We start from the raw sequence: 12,821 nt of genomic DNA on the forward strand, positions 1-12,821 counted from the left end.
TATATAAGACTTTCCCATTTCATTTTTAAAGGGATACTTGTGTGAAATTGTTGCCAAGATACTGTCAAATTAATTACAACAACATTGAAGCTTTGTGAGCCTATGTGTTGTTTTTAATTTTAGAATGGTTTTCTATTTCTCAAGTTAATTTTAATATCATTTTTAATTATGTTCTTTTAGTTGAATGGAGGATATTGTTGTTTATTTATGGTGAAACCTCTTATGTTCATACCATGTGTGGTTTGTTGATTGCAAATTACAATGCATGGTAAATTTGAACTCATTTCAAAATATTAAATACAATTTCTTTATACCCATTTATTTGCGTGCTTATGGTGTTAATGTGTATCAGTAATTTAAATATCATTATCATACCTTAGAATATTCCATCATCTTGGTGTAGTTGTTATCTCATGGCAAAGAAAAGTATGGTTTGGTTTCACTAAGTCAATAGTAATCTCTTGCACTGTTAGAAGTAGAATAAATTTATAAACCCTCATTGCTTTTGCATTTTATTTCAAATCCTTCATTAGGATTAGTTTCAAGAATCTAATTGCAAAATCATAAGTTATTCATGTCTTAGAGCCTAGAATTGTTAGTCTTCTTTGTGAAAGAGGTGGTGAAATCCTTGAACAATTGTGCAAGCCCCTTTCTGATGCCAGAAATGTCACATTGATCACATTGTTTATCATTTGGGGTTTCCTTGTTTAAGAAAGGATAGAATACTTAGTGTTATATTTTGTGTTTAAGGTGTCACATAGTGTTATATTGTGTGTTTAAGGTGTCATAAAAAAACATCAACAAATACCTTAAAGGATAGAATACTTAGTGTTATATTTTGTGTTTAAGGTGTCACATAGTGTTATATTGTGTGTTTAAGGTGTCATAAAAAAACATCAACAAATACCTTAGATAAGATTACCGAAAAAACTATTGAAAAAGATAACCAAGAGCATCTATAGCTAAGAAAGGGAAATGAGTTAAGGAGGGAAAGGTGATAGGCATGAGAAATTGAATTTTACAAAGGAAGCCAAGAAGAAAGGAAATTATTGACAAAAATTCTTTCACTACCAACATTGTTAACATGATTATTTCTCATTGGTGTAAATCCCAAATATTTTAGCATGTTAAGAACAAATGGACAATGTATGTGGTCATAAACCTTAGTAATGTCAAGCCTAAACAATATGGGAAAATTTGGTATATTGTTGGGCCCATTCAATGGTCTCTTGGACAAGGATTATATTGTCCATAATAAACATGCCTCACAATCTCTCAGATTATATATTTAATCCTATAAGCCAAGACTTCAGTAATGATTTTATATGTAGTGTTGAGTAAGGTGATAAGCCTCCATCCATTGGTTGTATCTTCATATTTTCTTTTGAATATAAGTCTCTTTACTTCATGATTAATAATAACCCCAAATATCATGTTTCAATACCTTTGAGATAAACATGATAGAATTTTTTTTAATGTAGGATTATAGAAATATATAAAATTCCAAATAACTTTTGATATGTTGAATGATCCCAATTATGTACAATTAAGTTTATGAATAACTATAACAAATATAATGGTTTATAAAATACATTAAGATATGCCTAAATAGTGTGTAGGTGTAATATACAAATATATGTTTAAACAAGAGATGTTAAGCATTAAGTTCCTACCATTAGTCAGATTAGTTTAGAGTAGATAAATGTAGAGATGGAAGGTAAAAGCACAAAATTGTGTCACGTTTCAGGCTAACTTATCAGCACAAGTGAATTTAAGTAATTCTAACTAAAAATTAATTTTAGTCAAACATATGGTCTATACAGATTCATTATAGCTAAGTTATATATGAGCCACAACTTTTCCAAATTGAAGTGTCTACTAAATGTATATTTTATACTAATTTTGGTCTAATTACAAAAAAAAAAAAAAAACTCGATGTTTCAACAACTCCTACTCTTATAAATAATATTTGTTTTGAAATGTAAAAATACCCTTTTATAGATGTATAAGTGAATTTTCCAAAATATATATCTTTTAATATTTTAAGTATTTTTTCATATTTTTGATAGTTCTGATACTTAATATAAGTACAGATCCAATAGCCAACAAGATGAGAAGGGGGGGGATGAATCATACAAACTTAATCATCCATAAAAACATCAGATTCAACCTAGGTAACATATATATCAGTAATATAACCAAAATTGTTAAACATGCAAACTCAAAAGCATATGAACAATATAAACCTCATAACACTAGATTTAATGTGGAAACCCAAATAGGGAAAAACCACTATGGGATTTCGGACCCACTAAGAAATATACTCTTCTAGAGTATCCTCGGTTAAAAGCAAATCCTGTTAAAGATTACAAACACATTGCTAGATGTGACCCGGTTAAGGGATTTCCCTCAGATCTGTTAGGATCTTCACTTTGTTAGAAGTGACCTTGTTAAAGGATTTCAAACATTCAATCAAAATGTCACCTTGCTAGAGGATTTACATATAAGACTGTTAAGTCCACTCAGTTAAGAGATTTTCTGTCACTTTCACAAAATAACAGTAATAAAATCTATCTGTAACTTCACACATCTAAAAATGCTAAAGCAGATTCCTATTTGTTCAATACAATCTAGACACAGAACTAATCTTGTCTATCTATTGGGCTTCTATACTCTGTTATTCTAACAGGTCTTCAAGCTTGTCCAGGTTCAATACATCTTTCGTTCTGAAAATGTTTTACCCCACCTTGGAACTTGCATAATAGTCTTGGAACTTGTGCCAGGGTATTGTGGTTCAATCTGAGCTGTAGATCTTCATGCCGACTTTCCATTGCCTTAGAATCGTTAACAAACTTTTTCCACGGCTTACCAATCATTTAATCCGCTCCAACTCATCAGCTTCCTTCATTAAATACTGCATGTAAACATTTAATGCATTCTATTATAGCTCGGTTACAACTCGGTAACAACTCGGTGAATACTAAACTCCACTCGGTAGACATTTCGCCTTCATTAACAGATAGCGATAACCTTAGGGTTTACCGACTAGGTTCCTTAGGGTTTACTGACTAGGTTCTTTGTTGGATAACATAGTATAGTATTAACCTTTACAATTTACAACATATGTATGATATTAAAACAATCTAAAATATCATGATCTCATCATTGTCTGACTCGGTAGTAGTTGCCCATTGAATACCTTATTCATCATATTCTTTCCTGTGTCTTTTACTAACATCTTTATAATCTTCATATCATACTTCTCAAGATATGGCAACATCATACTGAATTAGAAAATCAATTTCTTGACATCAATGACAAAATAATAATATCAAGATAGTAAAACATCTTTAATCAGTTATATCCATAATCATCAACAATCTTCTCAATATCCTTAAGAAATGCCAACAATATTTCATTGTCTGTTTATAATGCAATATTGCCAACAATCTCCCCCTTTGGCATTGATGGCAAAACCAATTGATTTGACCTTAATAGATTCGGATTGGTGTGATTCTGAAATGCTGAAATGATCTCCCCCACACATTAGACTTCTCCTCATTTCTTCAGTCTTCTTCCCAATCTGTAGTCTGCTCAGTTTTCTCTTAGTCTTCTCCCCCTTTGTAGGTCTTCTCCCCCTTTGACAACAATGCCAAAAAGAAAATAAAGAACTAAAACATAATTTCTTTCTATAAGAAGTGATTTCCTGCTGTTGTGTATCAATTGAGTCTCGGTCAGAGCATTTGTCTTCAATTCCTATTCCCTGTAATATTTCCTATATTAATTCCAGTACACTTTTAGAAAACATCCTAAAGTGTATAACTCAACATTAACTCCCAAAAGATATTCATTAGAGTCATCGGATTGATGCTTTCATCGAACTCGGTCAGTGAGTAGAAGATAGGGGTAGGACCCCTAACTTACTTCTAAGATATTCAAAAGTGTCCTTTGGTAGTGCCTTGGTGAAGATATCTGCTATTTGCTCCTTTGTGCTAACATATTCCAACACCACTTTCTTCTCTTGAGCTTCTTCTCTAAGATAATGATATTTGATAGATATGTGCTTTGTCTTAGAGTGCATAACAGGATTCTTCAAAATATTAATGGCACTAGTATTGTCAGAGAATATAGTTACTAGCTCGGTAACTTTCTCATTTATACCTTCCAATAGTTGTTTGATCCATGCAATGTTGGTACAATTTAATGCTGCAGCAACATATTCAGCTTCTGCTATTGACTGTGAAACACATCCTTGTTTCTTGCTAAGCCAACTCACTAGTCTTTCTCCCAAAAAGAAAGCTCCTCCACTTCTGCTTTTTCTATCATCAATGTTGCCTACCCAATCAGCATCAGTATAAACTTTTAAATCAAAATCATTTCCTTTCTGATATACTAAGCCATAATCCTCTGTGCCTTTCAAGTATCTAAAATTTCTTTTGATTGCTATCATGTGTGTTTCCTTAGGATCTGTAGAGAATCTTGCAACTATACCTACTGCATGTGCTATGTCTGGTCTGCTGTGAACAACATATTGTAGTTTTCCAATCATGGATCGGTAGATTGTCTCATCAACAGATGCAGATTCATCATTCTTAGATAATTTACAGTTGGTAGTCATAGGAGTACTTACTGGTTTTGAATCATCCATTCCAAATTTCTTCAAGATTTCCTTTATGTACTTGGATTGAGTAATGAAAATCTCATTTTTCATTTGTAGTATCTGTAAACCTATAAAATACTTTATCTCACCTATTAATGACATCTCAAATTCTTTTCTCATTTCATTTCCAAAGTTCTTGCGTAAAGAGTCATTTCCTCAAAATATAATATCATCAACAAATATGGTTGAGATCAGTATTCCATTTTCATCATTCTTCATGTACATGTTGTCGTTCTCACTTGTCCTTATAAAACCAATCTTAATCAAATAAGAGTGCAATCTTTCATAACATGCTCTTGGTGCTTGTTTCAAACCATATAAGGCTTTGTTTAATTTACATACCTGATCTTTATTGTTGTCTTCAACAAATCCTTCAGGTTGTTCAATGAAAACTTCTTCTTCTAATATTCCATTCAAAAATGCAGATTTGACATCCATTTGATATACCTTGAAGTTCTTGAAAGCAGCATAGGCCAACAATGTTCTTACTCCTTCAAGTCTAGCAACAGGTGCAAAAGTTTCACCATAATCAATTCCTTCTTCTTGAGCATAACCTTTGCAAACTAATGTTGCTTTGTTTCAAATGACTTCTCCTTGTTCATTTAGCTTGTTTCTGAAAATCCACTTTGTACTGATTACATTTTTGTCCTTCGATCTTGGGATTAGTGTCCATGTGTCATTCTTCTTGATTTTATCAATCTCTTATGTCATAGCATTTACCCAATCTTCACTGTTAAATGCCTCTTTCACTATTCTCGATTCAAATTCAGATATCAAACATGTGTTCTGTCTCAGTTTGTTCCTTGTCCTCACTGGATCATCCTTATCTCCTATAATCTGACTTGGTGCATGATGTCTTCTGACATACTTGGCTAATACAGGCTCAGTAGGCTCTATATGATCTTCTTCATCACTCAGTAACTGGATATTCTCTTCATTTTCTTCAACAGTTTTCTCGGTATGACTTCTCAGTTGAACATAGACAAATTCATCATAGTGTTCTGGTTCCTTGGAATTTCCTTCATCATTTCTTTCTAAAAATTCATCAATTTTCACATTTGCACTTTCTACTATTTTGTTAGATGATTTGATCAGACATTTAAATCCTTTGCTTCTAGAAGAATAACCTAGAAATGTTCCTTCTTCACTTTTCTGATCAAACTTGCCATTTCTATCATCTTTATGAACATAGCATCTACTTCCAAAGATTTTAAAATAACTAACATTAGGTTTTTTATCATACCAAATTTCATATGGTGTCTTCAAAGTACCTTTCTTCAATTGAACTTGGTTCAAGGTGTAAACAACTGTGCTTATTGCTTCTCTCCAAAATGTTTGTGGCACCTTCTTTTCAATCATCAGTGCTCTAGCACAATCCACAATAGATCTGTTTCTTCTTTCAGCTATTCCATTCTGCTATGGAGTTCTCGGTGCAAAAACTTGTCTTTTAATACCATGATCATTGCAGAATAAGTTGAATTCATCAGATGTGAACTCTCCTCCTCTATCTGATCTAAGACATTTCAGTTGTCTTCCTGTTTCATTTTCAACTCTTGCCTTGTACCATTTAAACATTTGAAAAGCTTATGATTTTTCCTTTGAAAACATTACTGACATCATCCTTGAATAGTCATCCACAAATAATATGAAATACTTATCACCATAATAACTTTTAACTTTCATAGGACCACAAAGATCAGTGTGCACTAGATCTAAAATTCCCTTAGAAGTGTAAGACTTACTTGTAAAGCTTGATCTTGTCATCTTACCCATCTGGCATCCTCGGTACATAGCATTCTCAGGTTTTTTAAGACTCGGTAGACCTCTTACTCTGTGCTTCTTACTTATTTTGATCAGATTATCAAAATTTACATGACAAAACCTTTTATGCCATAACCAGGTATCATCAATCTTTGCATGCAAACACTTATTCCGTGTTGAGTCAAGGTAAAATGTATTACCTTTTGTTTGTGTCCTGGTAGTAGCTAACTTTCCATTCTTCTCATGAACTTTGACAATTCCTTTCTGAAATTCTATTCGATAACTTGTGTTGTTTAGTTGTGCTACACTCAACAAATTGTATTTCAAACTTTCAACCCAATAAACAACATTGCATCTTGCATTATCAAGAAGTGTTATAGTTCCTTTACCTCTTACCGAACATGGTGCATCATTACCAAATCTAACATAGCCTCCATCATAATCTTCTAACATAACAAACTTGTGTTTATCTCTTGTCATATGATGTGAGCATCCACTATCTATAATCCAAGAATCATTAGTGTTTATGTGAGAGATATTAGGGCTTTTTCTTCATACCTTTCTTCATCTGAGCCATCCTTGATAGCCACATAAACTACTTCCTATGTATCAATCTCATCTGATTTATCATCATTAGATTCCTCATCAGCTATTAAGCATGTCTTTCTATCTCTTCTTGTGATGTCTCGGTGTCCTCTGTAATGGTTATCTTTTTGTCTGTTATCTCGGTAATCTCTCTTATCAGTAAAATATTTGTCAGGACAGTTAGAAGCCATATGTCCTATCTTATCACAATTGAAACATTTAAAAGGTAGTTTTCCTTTATACTTACCTTTGCCTCTTGGTAACCTTTTGGCTAATAGTGCTTCAAACTCTTCTTGCTTTCTGATTTCTTCATACAGTTTGTGTACTTCTTCCATGTTCTTCTGAAATCTTTCACTTGCTCCATTGTGATCTCCTTCAGAGTACTTATACTTTCTTTCATTATAGTCATTAGATTCATTAAGATGAAAAGAACTAAATGCAAATTCAACTTTATTTACCGAAGATCCACTATTATCAAAATTACTTAACTCAAATGCATGTAGCTTACCAATAGTAGCATCCAAAGAAACTAGCATATTAGGTACAGACCTCAATTCATTGATTATAGAGACTCGGATTGCATAAGCTGGTAGAAGGGTTCTTAACAACTTACTTGTTATATCCTTTTCTTCAATAGTTTCACCTGCTCCTTTGATTTGATTGACAATCTCCTTTAGTCTTGTATTGTACTGAGTTATGTTATCACCTTCATTCATCCTCATAGATTGAAGTTGTCCTCTCAAACTGTCTACTTTTTCTCTTTGAACATGTTCATCTCCTCCATATACTGATATGAGCTTATCCCACATTGCCTTTGCATCATTGCAGCCTTCTAGATCATTAAACTCTGAATCGGTCAATGCAGATGTTATTTCAATCATTGCTTGAATATGTTCTTGCTTCGCCTTTATCTCTTCCATAGTCAATGGATAGGTGCTCGGTGTGATAAAATTATTCTCTAGATAGTATACAACATATTCTTCAACTCCTAATAGATGTAGCTTCATCATTTTTTGCCATGTAGAGAAACTTGACTTGTTCAGCTTCGGTGCATCCCTCTTATACATCTTTGGATCTTTAACTCAAGTGCCTTTAAACTTTCCTTCTAGAGTCCAAAGCTCTGATACCAATTGATAGTTCTGATACTTAATATAAGTAAAGATCCAATAGCCAACAAGATGAGAGGGGGGGTGAATCATACAAACTTAATCATCCATAAAAACATCAGATTCAACCTCAGTAACATATATATCAATAATATAACCAAAACTGTTAAACATGCAAACTCAAAAGCATATGAACAATATAAACCTCATAACACCAAATTTAACGTGGAAACCCAAATAGGGAAAAACCACTGTGGGATTTCGGACCCACTAAGAAATATACTCTTCTAGAGTATGCTCTGTTAAAAGAAAATCCTGTTAAAGATTACAAACACATTGCTAGATGTGACCCGGTTAAGGGATTTCCCTCAGATCTGTTAGGATCTTCACTTTGTTAAAAGTGACCTTGTTAAAGGATTTCAAACATTCAATCAAAATGTCACCTTGCTAGAGGATTTACATATTAGACTGTTAAGTCCACTCGGTTAAGAGATTTTCTGTCACTTTCACAAAATAACAGTAATAAAATCTATCTACAACTTCACATCAAAAATGCTAAAGTGGATTCCTATTTGTTCAATACAATCTAGACATAGAACTAATCTTGTCTATCTGTTGGGCTTCTATACTTTGTTATTCTAACAGGTCTACAAGTTTCTATGCTCGGTAATCACTATGTAGCATCCCTGTGCATACACTCACCTGCATACAATTTTTATCAACAGTTTCCTATTTATAAACAATTAGATAACTGCTTAATCTCCTTGATCACATTTCCCATGATCAATCATAGCCATTAGATCTTCAATCTTGTCCAGGTTCAATGCATCTTTCAATCTGAAAATGTTTTACCCCACCTTGGAACTTGCATAATAGTCTTGGAACTTGTGCGAGGGTATTGCGGTTCAATCTGAGTTGTAGATCTTCATGCCGACTTTCCATTGCCTTAAATTCATTAACAAACTTTTTCCATGGCTTACCAATCATTTAATCAGCTCCATCTCATCACCTTCCTTCATTAAATACTGCATGTAAACATTTAATGCATTCTGTTATAGCTCGGTTACAACTCGGTGAATACTAAACTCCACTCGGTAGACATTCTGCCTTCATTAACCGATAGCGATAACCTTAGGGTTTACCGACTAGGTTCCTTAAGGTTTACCGACTAGGTTCTTTGCTAGATAACATAGTATAGTATTAACCTTTACAATTTACAATATATGTATGATGTTAAAACAATCTAAAACATCATGATCTCATCATTGTCTGACTCGGTAGTAGTTGCCCATTGAATACCTTATTCATCATATTATTTCCTGTGTCTTTTACCGACATCTTTATAATCTTCATATCATACTTCTCAAGATATGGCAACATCATATTGAATTAGAAAATCAATTTCTTGACATCAATGACAAAATATTAATATCAAGACAGTAAAACATCTTTAATCAATTATATCCATAATCATCAACAATGTTCTCAATATCCTTAAGAAATGCCAACAATCTTTCATTGTTTGTTTATAATGCAATATTGCCAACAGTTTTATGTTTTATTTTTATTGAAAGTATGTTATCAACACTAAAATATAAGGTTGATTGTCTTGTCAAGGAAAAATACTAAAATTTATTAAAAAAATTGAAAAAGATATGATGCAGTAGAGAAAAGAATCTATGTCAAGATGATATATAATTCTTTTCTGATTTGGATAAATAATTAAGGAAAAAGGTGGTGGGAATTGGAAACAGTTATATTTTAGCACACGCAACTTTTCAAATTTATTGAAAAATATATATTTATAAAAAATAGTAAACAGTATATCCATGCACTAAAGTTCAAGTTATCAATATACAAAAAAAAAATTCAAGAAAAAAAAGTAAATTTTACTAAATAAAGTGTGGTGGCTTGTGTAACTTCAATTTCAGCATTTTTTCAGCAACTAAATTAGAGTGTTTATTTTATAAAAAACTATATTCAAATAATTTTTTAAATTTTTGTTAAAATTACAAACTTAAAATAGACATAAGAATATAAATTTGATTAGTTTACATCATTTCAAAATTCAAAACATATATTTCACTTCTAGATAGAGGGAGAGAGGAAGAGGGAGAAATATAAATAGAAAGATATCTTGAGAAATAGAAGGATAGATAAAATAAAAAAAACAACCCTCCTTTTGTAATTTGACCCAAAGAAAAAATGATACACCCTTTACAAACTTGAAATTAAGCTATTAATTGGCCCTTTTGCAAACTAAGGGAAAAAAAATGTTATCCCTTTACAAATACCAATGTCAATTGAGCATAAAATGTGTAGTTTCCATATAACACTAGCTATTAGGGTTTACACATATTATGTGACACAATTACAAATGCTGACAAGAATTAATACAAAGTTGGAGTATAGTTTTGACTAATACAATGAAACCATTATGGATGAGCACCAAGTGTGAAGCATGCATTATAAAAAAATTAAATACTCACTAGGTTCAAATTCACACCTTTTGTGGAGTTTGACCAAGCAGGGAGGAGATGTTGAAAGACTATTGCTTCTTGATTGGAATCCCAAATCAAGAGGCCACACACTATTGGATTTTGTTTAAAGTTGTTGGTAGGAGGGTGATACATAGACAAGTCCTCCAAATGTTTGTTCACTTGGCCAAGTCAATGCTTTTGGAATAGTCATGGATTCATTCATAGTCGATGCTTTTGGAATAGTCATAGTCATAGTCCAAAAATATCAATCATTTGATAAGCATAACACCAAAAGGGCAACAAAAGGTAAGAGAGGCATCGACAGTGGTATCGACCTAAGAATGCATCGACTATGAAGGCTTATCCCATAGTCACTAGTATTAATGCTTATTAGTTGGAATAGTCGATGCTTTCCTTTCAATTTTTCATATCAATAATGTTATCCTCTTTAATGTAATGCTAATATTCATTGAAGCCAACTGTGTAGAGAAAGTGAGACCAAGGAAAGGTTGTGTTTGTCAATAAAGGCAAGTAGATTACCCCTATTTGACAATGGATTTGTTTTGAAATAAATTTATCTAATTGACCTACAAATTGTTGTTGAATCATAGAATAGAGATAAAAAAAAATATGTGCATTTTGGAGTTTTGAATTTGAGGGTAGGAGGAACCTTCCTTACATCAGATGGTATGCTAGTTGATAGTGATTCATGAAGTCAAATTGATTTCATCATGTATGTTTCCACATACTATTAGATCTTTTGTGATGGGTCAAGCTTCTATAGTGGAATACCATGGGGAAGATAATGCTTCATGGTAAGGTGGATAGCACCTTGATGATGTTCTCTCACTTTTGATTCAATGAAGGTTTGTAATGCAAGTTTTGATGTATTTACCTATTTTGTTATCTACTAATTGGAAGAGTAAATGAGTGCATAAATTTTGAGTGTGGCTTCATAATGTGTATACTTGTATTTGGAATATAAAATATTTGCATTTTATATTTATCCTAAGTATGGTAAATGGACTTGTACAAATTGTAATTATTGTACAATCTGTTTGCACTATGTGTAAACATTTTTTTATTTTTTTATCTAAGTGTTTGACCTTATGACTCAAAGTAACCATTATGTTTACTTTATTGATTAAATTGCATACATTGTTAAGATTGATTAACTGGTTAGTTGTTACACTTATTAATTTTGGTCCATCTTTCCACATGACCTCACAAAGTATAACAAATATGATGGTAGGATGGTGTACTTTGGTGATGATTCACACCTATATATATATATTTTTGGTTGGTAATAATTGTGTATTTTATTGCATCATAATAAGGTATAAGTTTACATATAGTAGAAATCTGAGCTTCCAAGCCTTCAAAACAACCCAATATTAGAAGCTAAACAAACAATTGCCTTCAAAAAGGAAACCACCTAAACCTTAACAAGCCTATAACACTAATAAACATCCATAAGATAACCACCCTGAGAAAGGGATAATCTACAAAAAAAACAACGCAAAATTTAAACTATAGACATCCCAAAAAGGCAAAGACCTATGCCAGCTCCTTACAACAAGGCATGACAAAAACAACATTCATTACAAAGACAAAAAAGAGAACCGTTTCTCAACCTAACCAATTATCCTGCGTGAGAGCGCTTCTTGGCTTCCTTCCCAACACAAGCTCCTTCGGCGTTTCTAACACCAGCACATCACCTACCCTTGTTCTTGGATCGACCTCTTTTGTGAATTTCCCTTGGCCAAGATCGAGTCAAAGCATTATCTTCTCTCTCATGATGCCAAATAATTTCCTTGAGTCTCTCCCAGGCCTACACTCTTTCTAGCTCATAAGCATCTTTATCTACCTTTCCTACCCACCTGACAAGGAGACAATGCCAAATTCATCAGCATCTCGAACATCCTTAAACCCCTTTGAGTAATTCATCCCTACTCCTAGAGTAGCCCACTCCAATATCAAGCCCAATCCTTCCAACATCTCTTCTTCAAAAATTGAGGTGACAACCCACTTAAGATAATGTCTTCCCCTAACTTCAAACCCCAGACAATAATCATGGATATTACATCTAGATTGACTCTCCAACGCATTCTGTTGTCCATAAATAAGGGCCCCAAAACCCCTAAGCCAACATTGACCGCATCCTCTTCCTTAAAGTGTAGCGGGCCCTATATTATTTCTTTGCTAACTAGCCCCTTGAACCCCTTCTAT

Source organism: Cryptomeria japonica, chromosome 7 (assembly GCF_030272615.1).
Source record: "Cryptomeria japonica chromosome 7, Sugi_1.0, whole genome shotgun sequence".
Classification (NCBI taxonomy): domain Eukaryota; kingdom Viridiplantae; phylum Streptophyta; class Pinopsida; order Cupressales; family Cupressaceae; genus Cryptomeria; species Cryptomeria japonica.